This window comes from Malania oleifera, chromosome 3, assembly GCF_029873635.1.
Source record: "Malania oleifera isolate guangnan ecotype guangnan chromosome 3, ASM2987363v1, whole genome shotgun sequence".
Taxonomy (NCBI): Eukaryota; Viridiplantae; Streptophyta; class Magnoliopsida; order Santalales; family Ximeniaceae; genus Malania; species Malania oleifera.
In genome coordinates this window covers 106,868,203-106,889,719 of record NC_080419.1, presented here as the reverse complement: position 1 = coordinate 106,889,719, position 21,517 = coordinate 106,868,203, and the positions used below count along the sequence as shown (strand labels likewise).

At 35.1% G+C, this 21,517-nt stretch overlaps 1 pseudogene; it reads left to right on the top strand.

Annotated features, from left to right (window-relative positions):
* LOC131151465 (U-box domain-containing protein 34-like) overlaps positions 1-21,517 on the top strand; it is a 42,992-nt pseudogene that overhangs the window by 6,707 nt on the left and 14,768 nt on the right.

Here is a 21,517-nt window from a genome sequence, read left to right as displayed (position 1 = left end):
CATTAAAGAATAGAAAGTTTTATGAATTAATTCTTGTTGAATCTAATTCGGTTGTAATAGATCATAATTACGACCTTCAAGATTCTTCAAAAATTAATTTTTCAAAATTTAAAATTTTCAAAATCATTTCTCCCTCTGAATGGGGAACCCATCCAAGAAATTCAAAAAGATTTAAAGGAAATTTTATTCCTCAAACCTATGACTACAAAGATTACATTGAAGCTTGGTCCAATGTTCTCTTCCTTCGAAATTACTCACATTATTGGTTCATGCGCTTCGACCCTAAGATTTGCAAAACCTTTCCAAATTGGTTTTTAAAATGGTTCAAAATTTTTGGTCCTGAAAAAGAGATTTTTCCAGAAATAATTCAAAATTATCTTGAATTATTTCAAAAGAATTTTATTCTTCCTCAGGATCAATCTTATTCGTCTTTCAAGCTTCTACAATTTTGTTCAAACTTCGGCATTACTTGGATTTTTTGCTGGGACTATCTGGTGGTCTCTCCAGATGAAAGTTCTCTGTGTTATTCAAAAACAATGAGAAGAATTTTTAAAGTTCGTTGGTGGGAAAATTTCACCTTGCCAGAAGGACAAGTCCGTTCATGGCTGGTTCAACAAGTTCTTCCACCTTCAAGTTCTCAAGGATCGCATTTAAATTCAAAAGACAAATTCTATGAAGACGATACTGTTTCAATTTCTTCAAGAAAGTCAAAATCGTCAAAATCAAGAAAGATGAAAGCCCACTTGATCAAGCTCATCAAACAGTTGGAGGAATCAGACAAGTCAGATTCTGCCGACAGCTCTAATTCAAGTAGAACCATTGATCTTGATCTCGATTCAAAATTTTATCAATTTATTCAAGAAGATCCTTTGCCCCCCTCTGCAAAAGACAAGGCAAAGAAAAAGAAGTAATTTCTTGCAAGATTCAAAAATATATATATATATATATATATAATAAACATTCCTACGTAGTAGAAACACAAATCATAAAATCATTTATATATAAACTGTACAATACCAGAATCCAGAATATACAGACCATACAAAAATATCCCTCCAGTGTCATCTACTAAAAAGAAAAGATATACACCTCTGACAAAAACTCACCCTATAACCAGGGTGATCTAACTACTTTCTATCCGCGAGCCTGATCTGCTCGCCTAGCTGGCTCACCTGAAAAATGGTAAAATAATGGGGTGAGTTGACGCTCAGTAAGTGGAAATATGTTATCACTAGTGTGTGACAACTAAGTTAAGGATACTTTTTTATAAATAATAACTGAACTGCAATGTAATAAATCATCTGTAAAACATATCTTTTTTTCACAATTTAAAACATATTGTATCGTCTGTTTTTCTACTTTTCATACTGGTAATATCATACTATACTCATCATATACTGTAACACTGTAAACATATATATATATATATATATATATATAATTATGCTTTTATCCTTGGGACTCTGTACGTCATGATTTGACCCCTCATGACAAGTATATATATATATATATATATATATATATATATATATATATATGCTTTTATCCTTGGGACTCTCTACGACATGATTTGACCCCTCTTGACAAGGTTGTGCGGCCCGTAGACAGGACTCTATCTGGTCGGCCCTCCAGATAAGTCATCATACTCTACACTATCTCAGCCTGGCCAAATTGCATCCTCTCCTAAGCTCAGGACTGGCTACTACCTCATCAAACCGGCCCCCTCAACCCAGTGTACTGGGGAGCTGCATACTCTCCGAGCACGGCTGATGGTACCCACATACTATCTGAGGTATGTGGTTGCACTCTATCTGTATCTAGCAACGGTACCGTGCTCTGTAATCTGTATCTGTCTGTGTATCTTTCCTCAGGGATCTGATACTATATACATACTCTTTTACTGTTTTCATCATGTTTCCAAAATTACCGTAACTCCTTCTTTCTGTACTGTAAGTGCTGTAATCTCTGTATATATAACATTCTGTATAAAACTGTGATACACATACAGATCTGAATAAATATGCATACATGTATATGTATATATATATAAATATCTATTCATGAAACTACTTGTATAATAACTGTATATGCATGTAAATTTCTCTGTATATATGTATATCCTTATCTGTATAATCTGTATAATCTCTCACTGAGATTGAGGCATTACGTATCGCCGTCCCTCAATTCAGTATAGTATGATATATTATAATAACTGTATAAATTTCTTCATCTCATAAAAATCTACTCAGGCCACACAAGCATTTAAACCCATATTCTAAAACAAATACTGTTTCAAACTCATATTCTGAAATTTTTGTATAGTAAAATGGTGTAAAATCTCTAATATCATTACAAAAACTCCTAGCATAGCATATTTCCCTTACCTCAACTTTGAAAAGCCCCTATAAAAACTCGTAGGATTCCTAACTCAACATCCTAAAAACACAATGTCCCAGAACAAAACATTAGTATTTCTTAGTCTACATCATTTCCTATAACTGCCAGAAAGTCAAAAACTCAATAAAAGACCTTACCCTGAATTTGGGATGAAATCCAACTTCGTTTTCTCGACGATCCGCTCCGGCAAACTTGTAGAGAATTCCACCAGGAGCGTCGTGGTAGCTTCGGATCGTCGATCCGGCGACTGGTGGGGCACGTGTCATTTCTGGATTGCTTCATTATGTGGTGTCTTTTCGATCAAAAGAAGTTGGATCTGCCCAGTCTTGTAATCTGTTGGATGATGGCCAAGACAATTGGCCACCGAGTGATAATGCCATATGGTGGCATTTTGAACAAGATGTTCAGAAACATTGGAGTCACAAGGACAAATGTGGCTTCACTAAAGAGGAGACGACCTGCTGACATCTTCTCCGACATGACCCTATGATTGATGGGGTACGAGCTTATTGGGAAAATCTAGGCGCCCTCTAGAGCAGCAGCAGCACAGGTAAAGGCCCCATAGGAGCCACCACAGCCTTCGTAGCCATTAAACTTGGATCTTATGGCTTCCATCACTAGCTTGTCTGCCATATTCACATAGTTTCGGGGATTAGTCCAGTCAGACTTACAGGACTTGGCATCGTCATATGCTACACTTCGGGAGGAGTTCTAGTAGCACTCCATCTCCACTGCCATTCGCTTTATAGATTTGGAGCGGTCTATGACAACTGGCTTCAGTGAGCTGAGTGACCACATTCAGGAGATGCAGGATGAGAGAGATTGGATGACTATGGACTTCGACTTTGATGCCGCCGACGGTGGTGATGGAGGAGAGGATGGAGGAGATGATGGAGGGGAGTTCTAGACTCCAGGATGGTCTGCAGATCAGATTATATGACTTTGATTCATTTTATTTTATTTAATCTGGTCTGTACTAAAACAGGTTTTATGTTATTTCATTTTATTTCTCTTTGTATTCTTTGGATTCTCATGGTACATTACTCTACTTGATTATGACATATATTGACAGTACCTTGATTTGCTTATGCTAGTGTTTGCATGTTTATCTTATTGAAATGCATAAGTAGTATAGAATGCCTACTGCATGACGGATGCAGTTGTTGAGTATTGCCTGCTGGTAGATGATAGGTTCTCGCATGCCTTGCTCCTATGATACTGTATGTTTGAGAACGGTTTTTGTGCAGGTGAAATTTTTGGGAAATGTCATGTTTACAGCCGGCATGCTGCCGAAATTTCTGCAGATATTTGCCCAAAATATTTGGAACATTTCTGTGTGTGCTGTCACAATTGACTCATTTACATTGAAATGTTACATCCCTTGGAGTTAATTGTGCAAATATATATATATATATATATATATATACATACATACATACATACATACATACATATATATATATATACATATATATATATATATATATATATATACATACATATATATATGTTTGAAGTGATTGTTTCATAACTTGCATACTGTTAGGGGGAGCTCTCTCATAGAAACTTTCTAAGTCTTAGCAAATAATTCCATTGTTGACTTATCCTCGTGCTTTAGATTTTGTAAAAGTTGATTATTGACTATGTACACAGTTAATATTTCTATTGTTTGCTTACATTGCCTCTCATTTGAGCTACACAATTTGTCCAATTCATGTTCATATTGATATTTTATTTGCTGTAATTGGACCATACTGAACTGTTTGAGTAGTTGTGGATAAATTGCTAGGAAATTTTAAACTCAAATAGGTTATGTTTATACAGGATGTCTTTTGAAAAGTCCGATTTGCAAACGGCACTCTGCCGAAATTTTTCAAAAAATCTTTCCAAAATTTATCATGCATAAATATATTAATCGCCCATTGCCTAGGATTTTAATTCAAATAGTCCTTTTTACTGTTGCCAAAAGGGGGAGATGGAAAGAGGAAAAAATAATGGGTAGAACTTTATTTAAAAATATATTGGATGCATATTGTGAGGGGGAGCCTTTTTGGGCTTAACCCAATATTTTGCCAATCGTATCTGTCATCATCAAAGAGGGGGAGAATGTTGACTTTATAGGTCACGCCCGGTTTTGATAATGACAAATACTCTTGTATTTGATGAATATCTAGTTCTTGTGCAGGTCTACATTAGCAAATACATTGACAGGCACGAAGAGAAAGTGAAGTTGAAGACCAAATCTCCTTTTGTAATGCATTTTATATCTATTTGGTCTGTAATAGTAATTAGGACATTTGGTTTGTAATAAGCTCACACACATCACATGTATGATTTATTTTGTAAGCTCAAACCAAATGCGAACTAAAAGTGGCCTTAGAAAGACCTTAGGGTTTTCCCTTTGGTTGACCAAAGGTTGACCGACACCGGACTTTTTCAGTGTCTTGAAATTGGACCCTAAGTGACCCTAGGACACACACATTTGCACATATATTTGTTAGGCACTTGAATAGGGTTTGTATGTCTCGAAACGGGACCAAAATGCACACTTGGTGCACTTTCGGTCGACCGAACTAGGTAGTTCATTCTACCATGGTCGACCGAACCAGGCATGGGTTAACAGTTGACCAATGCCCTGGTCGATCGAACCAGATAGTTCAAAGAGCCCTGGTCGACCGAAACCCCCTAGGGTCAAAAGTTTGACCATCTGGTCTACCGAGACAAAAATGAACTCCAACTACCTATCAATCGAGGGTCCTCGAGAAAATTTCCAGCAGTCTAGTCAACCGAAACAGTAAGTTCAAAATGGTCTAATCGACCGAACCTCAAAAAATTAAGAAATCACCCTCTCCTGGTCGACCGAACCATATGAGACTTGGTCGATCGAACCTATTTTGGTTGATCGGACCTCTTGGGTTGCCCTGATTTTTACCACAGTTAAATATTTTTTAAATAGGGTTAAAATATTTGAAACATCATTAAACTTTCTTAATAATGCCTAATAGGTCCCCAACTGTCATATTTTCTCCTATGCCTATATATATGAGATCATTTGAGAAAATTAGTAATGATTAACTGCTTTAGTTAGGGGAGAATCCTCTGAAAACCTAAAATCCTATACTACTCATTTTTTAGCCTCATTCACTCAAGCTTACCCTCTATTAGTGTCTAAATCATTTGTAAGTGGATTGAGTGTCTGTTTGCAAATGTTTGCTCTTATTTTTCTATTTGATAGATACGATTTTATTTGAGAGCAAAACCTAAGGATTCTTAGGGAACTTTATTGATAAGTCTATCCTAAGAAGACTTTGATAGATCTTCTAAGCTTGCACCTTCATTGCAAGATCTTGAGAAGATTGCATTTGTTTTTAGTTGCAAAATATTTTCAAAATACCTTCAAATATCTAGTCTGCTTTATCTTGATAAATATTTTAAAGAGATATTTGATTGTGTGAGAAAAATCTTTGTTGCAATATTCATTGATTCATATCTCTAGTTGAATACAAAGATTACACATCTTTTGCAAACCAAGCATATACTTCATTTGATACTTGCATGCTTGAAACATCCCGCTGATTGAAATACTTGAGACTTGACACCTTTGTGTGAACTTATTGGCTGAATATCTTGTGATACAAAGATTGCTTGTTTGACACTTTCACGTATGTATTACACTGATAGAAAATACTTTTGAGAGTTGAACCATCTAGACCACATTGAGCTTACATATTGAATCATATTGTGGTGTATGTTATTGCGCGTATTTGGGTACATATCTGCTTTACACGAAAGCACAATCACTGTACCATTTGATAGTAATACACATCTGTTGTATTTCCAGGAACGGGCCTGAAGAGGGAGACTAGCCCTGGAATAGTCCCGAATTGGCTTAGACCCGGTTAGAAAAGTTAGGTGCGTCATCCTGTTAAGGCGTGTAGGTTGAGGTCAGTCCCGCTAATTGACCTGGTTAAGGTTGAGGTCAGCTCTGTGTTAATTTGACCTGGTTGTAAAAGGTGCTGCTCCACCCTTAAGTGAGCTATTAGTGGAATCCTCGGGCTAGCGAGCTAGAGGCGATGACGTAGGCACAGTTGGTCGAACCCCGATAACATATCGTGTGTTTGTGTATATTGTCGCACTTTATATTTACCGCACGTGTATGTTATTATGTGAACGATGCGCTTGATTTAAATTTTCACATATCATATTTATCGGCGTATTTGGAACTGGATAGAAAGACCCTGAGTTGTTATACTCAATTGACATCTAGTTCAACCTAGGAGAAAAGTTTAAAATTCCAATTCACCCCCTGTCTTAGGAATGCACCAATTCTAACAAATGGAGAATCGATGGATTAACAAAACATCAAATTCATGCTTTATTACATCAAATGTCAGTCGCAGCAACAGCCTTTAGGCTACATTCTCCAAGAGTTAGTGAAAATCAAATTATTGCTTTAATAACTCATGGTTTTGTTGGAACTCTCAAAGAATGGTGGGATCATTACGTTACTCCTTATGAAAAGGATCAAATAGTGGAAGCAAAAAAGGTTAAAGAAGAAAACGGGGTTCAAACTCAAGAAAGTGATGCTGTCGCAGCACTTATCTGGTCAATCTTTAGACAATTTATAGGGGATTCAACAAGTCAACACGAAAAGAGTAGTGTCATACTTTTAAATCTTACATATCCAAAATTATCAGATTTCAAATGGTACAAAGATATTTTTATTGCAAAGATAATGAGTAGACCAGATGGAAGATCTGGTTTCTGGAAATAAAAATTCATTAATGGATTACCAAAATTATTTGCTCAAAGAGTAAGAACTGTGTAATGAATTTGCGTAATTAATTTGAGAAAATTAAAGGCATTAGTCACTTTGATTAAGAGAAAATTCTCTGAAAATCCAAAAGCCTATATTACTCATTTTTTAGCCTCATTCACTTATGCTTATTGTTTATTAGTGCCTACATCATTTGTAAGTGGATTGAGTGCGTGTTTGGAAAGGTTTGCTCTCCTTATTTTATTTGTTTGACACGATTTTATTTAAGAGCAAAACCTAAGGATTCTTAGGGGACTTTGTTGATAAGTCTATCCTAAGAAAACTTTGTTAGATCTTCTAAGCTTGCACCTTCGTTGCAATATCCAGAGAAGATCGTATAGTATTTTGTTTGCAAAATCTTTTCAAAATCATTTTCAAATATCTATTGTACTTTTATCTTGAAAAACATTTGAAGAAGATATTTGTTTTTGTGATAAAATCTTTGTTGCAATATTCATCAACTCACATATCCTTTGCTGAATACAAAGATTGAATATCTTTTGCAAACCGAACATATATATATTATTGGAGCATCATATGATTGAGAAAACTTGCTCATTGAAATATACATATTGTCTTGCAAGTATCTTTGTGTGAACTATTATATTGAACATATCTTGTGATACAAAGATTGTTTGTTTGACACTCTCACGTACGCATTACACTGATAGAAAATACTTTGAGAGTTGAACCATCTAGACCACATTAAGCTTACATATTGAATCATATTATGGTGTATGTTATTGTGCGTATTTAGGGACATATCGTGTGTTTATTTACATTTTCGCACTCTATATTTACCTCACGCTTATGTTATTGTGTGAATGATGCACTTGATTTAAATTTATACGTATCTTATACACTCGTGCATTTGGAATTGTATAGACCGACCCTAGGTTGTTTTATACGGGTATATTGTTTAACCTAGGCGATAAATTTGAAAATTCCAATTCACCCCCCCCCTCTTGGGAATACACCAAAGCTAACAATTGGTATTGGAGCCTCGTTGCACTAGACTTAAACGTTTTTGCAAAAAGATCGCAATGGCTCAAATTGGTGTATCCCCATTTGGAGAGGGACAATCACCTACTAGTCCTCCATTGTTTTGTGGTGTCGATTACACCACCTGGAAAATTAGAATGAGCATATTTATAAAATCTATGAGTTGGAGGGCTTGGTAGGTGATTGTCAAAGGAATTTGTATGCCTGTAAATGAAAATGATAATATCTTGATGCATGCAAATTCATATGCTATGGAACTATTATATTGTGCTTAGGACTCTAACATCCTTCTTGAGATCATGGCATGTCGTTGTGCACAGGAAATTTGGGATGAACTAGAAAAGAAATATGGAGAATCCCAAGAGATGGAGATCGTAACTCTTCCGAATGCTCCAAGCTCAAATGATCAGGAGGAGGTAAATCATGAGCTAGAAATGAACGAGGAGGTATATGATTCTCACTCTAGCTTGTTTGATGACTCTTGTGATGAATGTTGTGATATTTCAAATGCTGAATCATCTGTTGAATTTTATGATAATTCTGTAAATAATTCATGTGATGATTCTTATGTTGAAGCTTTTGAAATATCATATGTTGAATCATCTATTAAATATTGTGATAATCTTGTTATTGATGCTCGTGATGATTCTTGTGAAAAATATTGCAGTATATTGTATGATGAATCATCTGGTATTCCTTGTAAAAATACCGTTGTTGTTGCATGCAATGATTCATGTGAAAATTATTGTGTTAATTCTTTTGGTGAATCATGTGCTGAATTGATAAATGAAAGCATGCCTTCATGTGAAAAACTGGAAAATGCCTTATAGAAAATGAATAAGTTTCTAGTTTGGGTGAACAAGAAGAAGGTATCTTTTAAAAATGAAAATGAAAGGATAACTCAACAATTAGAAAAATTGAAGGAATATCATACTATCCTTGAGAAGAAAAAGATTAAAAAGGTCTTGAAAATCATCTGCTTAGAGAGAAAAATTGACAATCATTCTGAAATGATTTTCAAATCTAAGAAGTACAGTTCAAATAAACCCTTAGGAGCTGAAAGAAATAAATCTTTTGAAAAGGGTTCATATTATAAATCCCACAATCATGATTCTTCGTGCAAACATAAAATCAGAAAGCATACTCTGTCACGCACATACATAACTTGCTTACACTGCAAAAGAAATGGGCACACTAAACATAATTATTCATCTGGAGATGCCCATGGCTTGGATAAGAAAATTATATGGCTTATCATGAAAGCAAACCCCGTAGTCCCAAGGAAAAATGGATTTAAATTAATACTATTTAATATTTCCTTAGTTCCTAGACTTAAGTTTAGGGGGTTGTGATGACTGTAGGTTTGGGAAGTGATTGTTGCTTAAAATGAAAATCTTAGTATACACACTAACTAAATTATCTTATTATACTAAGATTCTTTATTCACTTCCAAATGGACATAGCATCTATGCCTTGTACTTAATTCAAAATGCTTAACCCATGCTAACATGAAAATCACCAAGTCAAGCAACTATTGTCCATTACACAAAATTGAGTCTTAGGGTTCAATCTTTTATCATATATCACTATACCCTAAACTCACTTTTAAATGTGAAAAGCCTAAATCAAAATCAAGTCATCACTTTGGGCTTAAAGCACTACTGATCTTAAATGGCTAATATATATATATTAAGTGCTTCTCATAGCTATAACCAAATTAAAGGTATCCACTAGGAATTTGGTACCTTTGAGTTTAAATTGCAAGACCTTTAATTTTGGTTTAATCCCTCCATAGGAAATCTGTACCAAACGACAATCATATCAGGTATAGATTCATCCTTTCTCTGGTTTGTATCCTTGTTCCAAATTGTGATAATATCTAAAGGACACTTTCCAATCACCAAAGAGCATTGTTCACAACATTCACAAATCCTATATGCTCTTTGCCCAAGCATGGACATGATTACTAAGCACGAAAATATTTTTGACAAATGTCCTACTTTTGAATACTCTCTTGAACTTAAATAAAATGTTTAATCTTTAAGAGTATTCATTCTTTACTTCTCACACATAAGCTCTCAAAACGTTAAGTCATATTTTTTAGAACTTTATATGCTTAGAAATGAGTTAAATGGAAAAATTATTTGCACTAGGTTTCAGATCTAGATTATGAAATGAAGTTTGAAAGAAACCTATGCATGATCAGTTAAATTTAATAGTCATTCTAACTCATGCCTCTCACACATGCATTAGATTCATAAGAAAAGAGACAGACATAGGCTTAATACACTTAAAGAAATATCTATTGTGACTGTTTGGTCCTCTAAGCTTATTCATCCAAAGCCAAGATATAATAATTGAAAATATTAAAACACTTGGCTAAAGAATTTGAAAAATAGAAAAGGCATGATTTGGTTGTGTATATAACTCAGGGGGAGCATTTCTTTTTTATGACTATTTATATTAAATGCTCTTACGATCATAGCTTATATGCCTTAATGAGTTGCAACACAAAACTCATAACTATCCACTGTTATTTATTGTTTATACTATTTATTGATGGATAGTGATTTGTGATTATCTAGTATTGTGAACTGTTATTGAATATGTTGTTTGACAATACTGGATTGCATAGAACGCCAACTACATGGCTGATGCAGTATGTTGTGTATTGCATGCTGGTAGCATATATAGGTTATCGCATTATTAAACTAAGATATTTTGAATTGATTGCTTGAATCTATCAGGTTTTGGTACTTGAAAATTTGGGAAATGTCCGATTTACATACGGCATGCTACCGAAATTTTGACAGGATTTTTCCCAAACCAAAACCTTGTGTTAAGGATGATTATGATAATAAAAATGTTAAAATGTTTTTGAAAGGATGAGTGAAAACTTAAATAGAAATATCACATTTTCATCCTTGCATAATCATCACATACTTAGGGGAGCTCAGCTCCATCCCTATATGAAGCACATAAATGACTTATATGTGTCACTTTCGTCTATTGAAATATTAAGGCTCTTCTAAAATCCCTGAACATTATATCTTGTGCTTAAAGACTTATATTTTGATATGGAATGTTCGTGGGTCTTTAACTATATTGCATGCCTTAATATATATTCTTTGATGCATCTATGGTCTATAGGGACAACTATACTAATCAAGTGAAAAATGCAATTGACAAATACTCAGTATAGTTGATTTTAAAGATGTGGATTGATGGCTTATACTACTGAGCATAATGAAATTAAACTTTGGTTAGTATAAGTAGTTAAAGAATCTAAACACATATTCAAATTGATAGGGGGAGCATCTAGAATTAAATTACTATCCTGTTTTTCTTACCCATATGTTTAGCTTAGATCTTGAATGAACTCATTGTGGCATGCACTTGAATGAAACGATTTTATTGAAAATCATAATTTGAAGCATGTTTTTATTGCCACAACTGTTTGCACTTGCCATATGATCTTGCATGTGATTGTTGAACTCTTAGGATCATTATGGTTTTGGTTTTCTAGTTATCTTTAGTATGTGCTTTATTGACAAACCAGAAAATTTGTTACTTGCTTGCATGATCTTTAAATTTGTTTTTGGCAAGCACCCCTAGTACCTTTTGCAAATATCAAGGGGGGATATATGTTTATAGTTAAATACATATGTATTTATTTTAGTACTTATGGCAAGAACCCTTCTCAAAACTCAAATTTTTATCTTTTGCCTCATTATTATTATATACATACATGTATTTCAAAATCGCATAACCTTGAGTATAGTCTTAATTGACTATCATGCTTTTAAAATAAAATACAATATGTCATGCAAATGCTTTGAATGATCAATATTTGTTGTATGCTGAATTTATTTGATAGGATGAGTATATAAGAAATGCACTTAAGAGAACATCATCCTTGAGCTTAATTCAAGTAAGCATGCATGCAAATATACATGGGAATTTAGGTCCTAATCTTAGAATAAATCAGTAAGAACTTAATGCCTAAAATCTCTTGCATGCTAAGTAATACTAAGAAGAATGAACATATAATGGATGTACTTAAATGAAATTCATTCTTGAGCATAAACGTGCTTATGTATGCCTGAGACTATATTTGGGAGTTTAAGCCCCATCCTTGAGAAGAGAATTATGACTCACCAAGCTCATTGGGCTCACACTATTAATTGGCTTTAACTTTTTGAGTCTGATTTGTTTCATTACTTATACTGTATTAGAAACTTAATGAACTCTCATAATTAATGTCAATATAAGTAGATGCTTCCTAGATATTTCATAGTGTACATAAATTTAGGGGGAGCTCTCAAGTAAAATTTACAAGTCTAAGAAACAAATTTTACAGTTGATATGTTTTATTACCTTAGAGTTGTGTATATTGATTGTTGCTTGTGTGCATAATTCGTATGTCTACTCCATGATGGCCTTGGACTTTACATTTTATTGCATAATCATATTGGGCTTAATGAGTATTGATTATGACTTGTAGTGGCCACTTCCTTTGTCCACTTTATGATGATATTGAAATTTATATTTGATTGATGGACCATACTGAACCGTTTGAGTAGTTGTGGATAACTTGCTAGGTTTATAAAGCTCAAACAGGTTCCATCTTATACAGGATTTATTTTGGAAAGTTCGATTTACAAACAGCACTCTGCCGAAATTTTCAAAAAATCTTTCCAAAATTTCTTCTTATATAAAATGTAATAATCACCAATTGCCTAGAATTTTTAAATTCAAATGGCCCTTTTTGCTGTTGCCAAAAGGGGGAGAAGTAGGTAAGTATTTGTCATCATCAAAAAGGGGGAGATTGTTGACCCTATAGGTCATACCCTTTTTGATTATGACAAATACTCTGATATTTAATGATTGCCGAGTTGATGTGCAAGTTTATCTTGGTAGTATCATATGATGGCACTCGGAGACCCTTTGAGGAAAATGAAGACCTTAGTTATAATTTAATTGTTGTATTTCTTTGATGTAAATGGTTTTTAATAGTAATTAGGGCTTATGGCTTGTAATAATTGCATGCATCAACTGCATGATTTAATAGGTAAGCTCAAAATGAAAATGACCTTAGAAAGGCCTTAGGGATTCCCTTCGGCCGACCGACACCAGACTTTTTCGGTGTCTTCAAATTGGACCTCAAGTGACCCTAAGACACACATTTTCACACATATTTGTTAGGCACTTCATTAGGGTTTGTATGCTTCAATATTGGACCGAAATGCACACATGGTACACTTTCGGTCAACCAACACAGCCAGTTCATTTTGGCCTGATCGACAGAAACCGGCCTGGGTCAACAGTTGACCAAGGGCTTGGTCGATCGAACCATATAGTTCATTTAAGCCCGGTTGACCGAACCCCAGGACCAAGTCAACGTTTGATCACGTCCCGGTCGAACGAACCAGGTAGTTCAAAAAGGCGTGGTCGACCGAAACCCTTTCTAGTCAACATTTTGACCATCTGGTCGACCGAGTACTTTTGTTCTCCAACTACCTGGTCGACCGGAGGGTCCTCAGGAGAATTCCCAACGGTCTGGTCGACCGAACCAGCCAGTTCAAAATGGCCTGGTCGATCGAACCTCGGAAAACTGAGAAATCGCCCTCTCCTGGTCGACCAAGCCCTTAGTTCAATATTCCCCTGGTCGACCGAACCATATGAGACTTGGTCGACCGAAACATTTCTGGTCGACCGGACCTCTCGGGTTGCCCTGATTTTTTACCGCAGTTAATATATTTTAAATAGGGTTAAAATGTTCCAAATGTCATTAAACTTTCTTAATAATACCCAATAGGTCCCCAACGATCATATTTTCTCTCATGTCTATATATATATGAGTTCATTTGAGAAAATTAAAGGCATTAGCCACTTTGATTAAGGGAAAATTCTCTAAAAATCCAAAAGCCTATATTACTCATTTTTTAGCCTCATTCACTCATGCTTATTGTTTATTAGTGCCTACATCATTTGTAAGTGGATTGAGTGTGTGTTTGGAAAGGTTTGCTCTCCTTGTTTTATTTGTTTGACACAATTTTATTTGAGAGCAAAACCTAAGGATTCTTAGGGGACTTTGTTGATAAGTCTATCCTAAGAAGACTTTGTTAGATCTTCTAAGCTTGCACCTTCGTTGCAATATCCAGAGAAGATCGTATAGTATTTTGTTTGTAAAATATTTTCAAAATCATTTTCAAATATCTATTGTGCTTTTATCTTGAAAAACATTTGAAGGAGATATTTGTTTGTGTGATAAAATCTTTGTTGCAATATTCATCAACTCACATATCCTTTACTGAATACAAAGATTGAATATCTTTTGCAAACCGAACATATATATATTACTAGAGCATCATATGATTGAGAAAACTTGCTCATTGAAATATACATATTGTCTGGCTAGTATCTTTTTGTGAACTATTATATTGAACATATCTTGTGATACAAAGATTGTTTGTTTGACACTCTCACGTACACATTACACTGATAGAAAATACTTTGAGAGTTGAACCATCTAGACGACATTGAGCTTACATATTGAATCATATTGTGGTGTATGTTATTGTGCGTATTTGGGTACATATCTACTTTACATGAAAGCACAATCATTGTACCATTTGATTGTAATACATATCTGTTGTATTTCCAGGCATGGGCCTAAAGAGGGAGACTAGCCCTGGAATAGTCCCGGATTGGCTTAGACCCAGTTAGGAAAGTTAGGTGCGTCGTCTTGTTAAGGCGTGTAAGTTGAGGTCAGCCCTGCTAATTGACCTGGTTAAGGTTGAGGTCAGCCCTGTTTTAATTTGACCTGGTTGTAAACGATGCCGCTCCACCCTTAAGTGAGCTATTAGTGGAATCCTCAGACTTTCGAGCTAGAGGCGGGGACATAGGCACAGTTGGCCGAACATCGACAACATATCATGTGTTTATTTAAATTTTCGCACTCTATATTTACCTCACGCTTATGTTATTGTGTGAATGATGCACTTGATTTAAATTTATACATATCTTATACACTCGTGCATTTGGAATTATATAGACCAACCCTAGGTTGTTTTATACGGGTATATTGTTTAACCTAGGCGATAAACTTGAAAATTCCAATTCACCCCCACCTCTTGGGAATACACCAAAGCTAACACCCTCTATTTGCGAGTCTGATCTGCTCTTCTACCTAGATCACCTGAAAAATGTTTCAACACTGGGGTGAGCCAACGCTCAGTAAAAAGAAATATGTTATTACTAGTGTGTGGCAAATGAGCTACTATATATCATGAAATCTGTTTTCATATAAACATGAATAACAGAGTACAAAAGTACAGTACAAATAATAAAGTACACCACCCCTTTTCCCTATTGCTTAACATAACAATATTATGGTTATAATTCAAAGTACTTCTAGTGTACATAAGTATGATTTCTGTTTCTGTAAATCCGTACGTATGTAATAGTAACTGAAACTGTTCCCTGTGGTTATCTGTGTGTCATGACTTACCCCCTCATGACAAGGTTGTGCGGCCTGTAGGCTGGATTTACCATGGCTGGCCAACCAGGAATAAATCACTGAACTCCATCAGTCGACCTACCCACCTCAACCCATATCTGGATGGGGAGCCTAACCTCTTCAAGAGCCTAGGTGGTCAACCTTATCACGTATTATCTGAATAGGTGGTTGCACTCATAAAGTAACATAATATCTGTAACAACGTAGCTGCAAGTCCAACAGGGTCTGATATCATATAATATATATTTTTATACATATCTAACTGATATACATGATTCTGAAGTAATCGTAATAACCATGATGCTGCATAACTATACTGTAATTCATATGTCGTAATACTGAGAATTGCATAATCATAACACTGAACTGCATAATCATAATACTGGAATTCATATAATCATGGTATTGAGATCCGTATAATTATGGTACTAAAATCCATAAAATCATGGTACTGAAATTCGCATAATCATAATACTGAAATTCGTAAAAATCATGAAACTAGCATTCGTAAAACACATATCCGCACCATAATCATAATCACAAGCCACACCATACATAAATACATAATTTTCATAATTAAATAAGTTGTATAGTATTTTAAGAAATACCTAGCATAGCATATTTCCCTTACCTTAACTTTGAAAAGCCCCTATGAGATACTAGCCTAACACCCACAGGGTCTCCGATAAAACACCCTGAAACCAACATATGCCAAAACATAATATCAGTATTTTTCTGCCTACATTATTTCCTATAACTGCCATAAGGCCAAAAAATAGGTTAAAATGTCTTACCCTGAATTTAGGATGAATTCCAACTCTGTTTTCCCGACGATCTGCTTCGACAAATTTGTAGAGATCTCTGCCAGGAGCGTCGTGGTAGCTTTGGATCGTCGATCTGGGGACTGGTGGGGTCGGAATCGAAGAGAGAAGGGAGAGGAAGACATAGAGAGAGAGAGGTGTGGTGAAAATGATAAAAATCCCGATTTTCCACTATTTATAGGGCCAGGTTCGTCGACGAGACACGTCACTTCATCGACGAATCCTTCAGTAAATTCATCGATGAAGCTCTGTATTCGTCGACTAAATTCAGAGAAGCCTGAACCGTCTCTCGGTATTTTCTTGTCGACGAAGCCCTGTGTTCGTCGATGAAATCCTTTATACCTTCGTCGACGAAGCCCTGGAAATTTTTGAAATTTTTATTTCCTCAAAATACAATGTCGTCGACGAAGTCTACGACCTCCTTCTGCTTCTGTATCTATTTTCTCTCCCTCTTATTATTATTAAAATGTTATTATTTTTCGAGTCACTACATATATATATATTTACGTATATATACATATATATCAGATGATTTACGTATATATATATATATATATATCAGATGTATATATATATATATATATATATATATCAAATGATTTACATATATATTAGGCCTGACAAAACGGGTCATAACCCGTCGGGTCATCCGAACCCACCCATTTAAAACGGGTTCGGATTTAAAGAAGTCGATCCGTTTAATAATTGGGCGGGTGACGGGTTGACCCGTTTATAAATGGGTTCAACCGGGTTCGAGCGGGTCACCCGCCGAGTGACCCGTTAATTTTAATCCTTTATATTATATGTATCCGTTGTCACTCACCCTGTCCACCCTAACCAAAAAATCATAATCTCTTCTCGCCTTCAGGCTTCGCTCGCTTTCCTCTGGCTCTTCTTGGCCTTTGGCACTTCACTCTCCTCTGACTTTCAACCTTCGGTGCTTCACTCTCCTCTGGCTCTCAGCCTCTCGAATCTCAGTCTCTCACTCTCTCAGCCTCTTATCTCGATTCTAGTAGCCCAGCCGCACGTCATCGCCCACATCGCATGCCATCGCCGTCACCTACGCCACACGCCGTTGCCGTTGCACACACCGCACGACGTCACTGTCACCTACGCCGCACGTCGTCGCCCACGCTGCACGTTTTCTACCTGTCCAGCCCGTCCCCCTCCCTCTCACTCTCAATCTTCCTGGTTCCTAAGTCCCTCTCAGCTAAGTGAGCTCATGATCTTGACTGTCCCTCTCACTCTCAGTTTGGCGTGACGGCATCAACGGTCAAACTCCCTCTCTCGATTCTCTTAGGCAATCAAACCCCAACGATCTGCGATTCTACATCTTTCTTTTCACATTCCACATTTCTTTTTAGATTCAATAAAAAAATTAAGTATTTTTAAAAATAAAAAATAAATTTAAAAATTAAAATATATAATTATTTATTAAACGATTGACGTGTGACCCGCCCGTTTCTTAAACGGGCGGGTTAGGGTTTGCATGTGTTTGACCCATTTAACATTAACCCATTTATGACCTAGCCCATTTATGACCCGGCCCGTTGACGACCCGCCCAAACCCAGCCTGCCCGCCGGTTTTGCCACCCCTAGTATATATACATATATATCCAAATGATTTACGTATATATATATATATATATATATATATATATATATCAGTATATATAATTTTTTGATTTTTTTCTTAATTTGCTCTGTTTATTCCTTTAATTCACGAAATGGAAGGACTTCTATTGAACTCCCCACATAAATTCACTGTAGTAGGCCAAATTAGATATTCATATTGTCCCTCCGTTAGTGGTGTTCTAGAAATGTCTGCAATCGAGTAAATAACTCTATAAACGAATGGATCGGTATGAATTGAAAAATGGAAAGATATGTACAAGTTATACATTTCGTCACCACTTTGCGGAAAATTATATATATATCAGATGATTTACGTATACAAAGAAACTTATTACGACAAAGTATGTATTTTATAGATATATAGTTATGAGTACAGTTTTACATGATTTCTCAAGTTAAAGTTAATTATTTAATGGATGTGTGTTTGATACACTAAAACTCATGTTGTCATACACTGATAATAATTTATTTCATTTTACTGAGAGGTATCTCACCTTATCATTATCAAATATTTTTTAGATGTCATGAGGAGCATAACAGTAATCAGAGTAGTGCAGTGGAAGCGTGGGTGGGATAGAAGACTTTATTTAGAATAAATATTTAATTAAATCATGTTTTTTATGTATTCAAACTATTCTTCTAGGGATATGTAAACTATGATGTTGGAAATGATATTGTTGTTGTATTGAGATGGTTTTGTACTCTGATAATTAGTATTTGAGGACTTCCGTGGTCTTTATCAGTAATTATTATAATATGAAATATTTAGGTTATTACAAGTGATATCAGAGAAATTTTAGCGAATTTTTTCGGATATGTTGCATCAATAATATATATTTAAAAGATTCATTATTGTTGTTGTTGTTATGATTTTTTTTGGGGGGGGGGGGGGGGGGGGCTCTAAAATATAGAAAACCCTAGATCATTGACTCTTAATTGTCAATTAAGAAATAAATCAAATGAATAGGGAAAAACATTGTAATCTCAATTCGGTTTTCGTTTGTATTTCCCTTTAAAAACATCCCCACCCATACCTTTCTTTATTTCAAACTTCAAAATCAACTATATTTTCAAATCATTTTATCCTCATTGTGTATAAACATACAAATGGTTTCTATATGTTGGTTAATAATAATCAGTAAAATTTTTACCTTTAAAGTTTTAACAAACGCATGAGATCATCTTCTAGTGAGAAATTGATATATGTATTAAATTGAACCTTTGCTCTTCCATTTTTCTATCCTTTGCAGGAAGAAATTAAATATCAGTCAGTCACAATTCACAGCCGTAGAAGAGGATTTTTCATACAATGAAGGTATTGGCAGTCAAATGGCAGGCTGCCCAAAAATTATAGGGCCTCTCTCATGCAACTTAGAGAGAGAGAGAGAGAGAGAGAGAGAGAGAGAGAGAGAGAGAGAGAGAGAGAGAGAGGAGAGAGAGAGAGAGAGAGATAATAGTGCTTGAAAGAATCAAAATGACTAAATTAGGATAGAGCAGGGGGAAGGCACGTAAAATTGAAGCCCTTCTTGCCCAAGTTGACCAAATAATAGAAAAGAAGAAAAAGGAAAACGCAGAACGGGTTGGAAAGGGGAGCTTCTTGTCTCTCCTAACTCTTGGGGTGGCGTGGGGAGAACATTGTTGAATCAGGTGTAATCCCAAGAAGGGGGGGGGGGGTGTGTGAATTGGGTATTTAAAAAATTCTTTGACACTTATTTACCGCTTAAACCCTTCTTATTTATTTACCAATGAATTCTTGTTACTCAATTACTTATGTGTAAGGCTATCCAACCAATACATGCAATATACACAATTTAAATGCAGTTCTGAAAATAAAGAGTAAAGGGAAGAGAGAAGACAAACACGGTTTTTACGAGGTTCAGTCGACTTGGCCTACGTCCTCACCTTGAGCAACCACTCAAGGATCACTAAATCCCTGCTCCTTAAATTGAGACGGAGCTTCCCTTACAATCCGCTGCTTACAAGAGGCACAACTCCCTCCTACTCCGCCGCTTATAACAGATACAGCTCTCTCCTCACACACCGGTCCACACACCGAACTGTGTATACAATAGAATTTGAAAAATAACACTCAAAAATGCTTCTAACAAAAGCGTGTGAGTACAAATCAAATTTCTAACACATTAACATATGATTAAACTTGAAGCTCATGAATGTATGAAAACGATACAATCGTTTTATGCATGATATGCTTCAACACACAAACCCTCTTTAACCAGAACTCCCACGTAATGATATATTTAAAATGCTTTGGAGTATATTAGGGTTCTAGTTCACTTTGTTAAGAAGCACAAATATGTCTAATGTGAACTTGTTAAAAAAAAAAACTTATCTTGAATATTTTATCAATATATATCAAAAGGCTTTCTTTCAAAATATTTAATCACAACCCGATCTTTGTAATATGTTAATATATATATGATATGTAATTCAAAAATCAAAATACTGAGTATAAGATTTTCCAAACAAGATATCCCATAATAAAATAGATATTTATGAATACAAAGGATATATTCTCAAGTGTTTTAATATATATAAAATATGAATCCTATAACTAAATGCACACTTGAATCAAACCATTAAATCAATAACACAACCTTAATCAAGTAACGATCTTGTTTAAAATAAATATGTATATGTATAAGCAATTTCAAGATCCACCTTTTAATACCTAATCAAAAATAGATTTTTCAATAATATGCTCTATGAAAACTATATATATATACTCTTGAATAAAAAACAATCAATTAATAGCTAAACAACTTTTTCAAGTAATGATCTTTTCAAAAACAATTTTTATATGTATGAACACACACAAGATCAAACTTTGTTAAAGATAATCAAGAACAAGTAATGAGATGAGAAGTTCTTGAAGATAATAACTAAATGATCAAACCTCAATACTAGAATGAGAATTCAGATGAGTAAACAAGTTCCCTTTGAGATTCTGAATTGATTTGCCCAAGCTTGATGGTTAGAGATTGAAGTATAGGCAAACGTATAGCAATAGGAGCAAATTTTCAATATTCTTTCAACAAGATTTGTTCTTCTCTTTCTTGAGTGCATTAGCTTGGTTCTAGGGTTTAGAATTTAGTATTTATAGTGTCTTGCCCTTAGGATTGATCCGAACCATTGGATCAAACAAATAGCTCGCGAGTTCGTTTAATAAAAATCCGATTTTTAAACTTTATTGCGACTTTAGGCTACTAATGTTGAAGTTCAGGATCCTAAAGTGACTTCAGGCGACTGAAGTTCTAGGATCAGGCAACCGAAGTACTCGGCCTTCTTGCTGTGTTTTCCCATTAA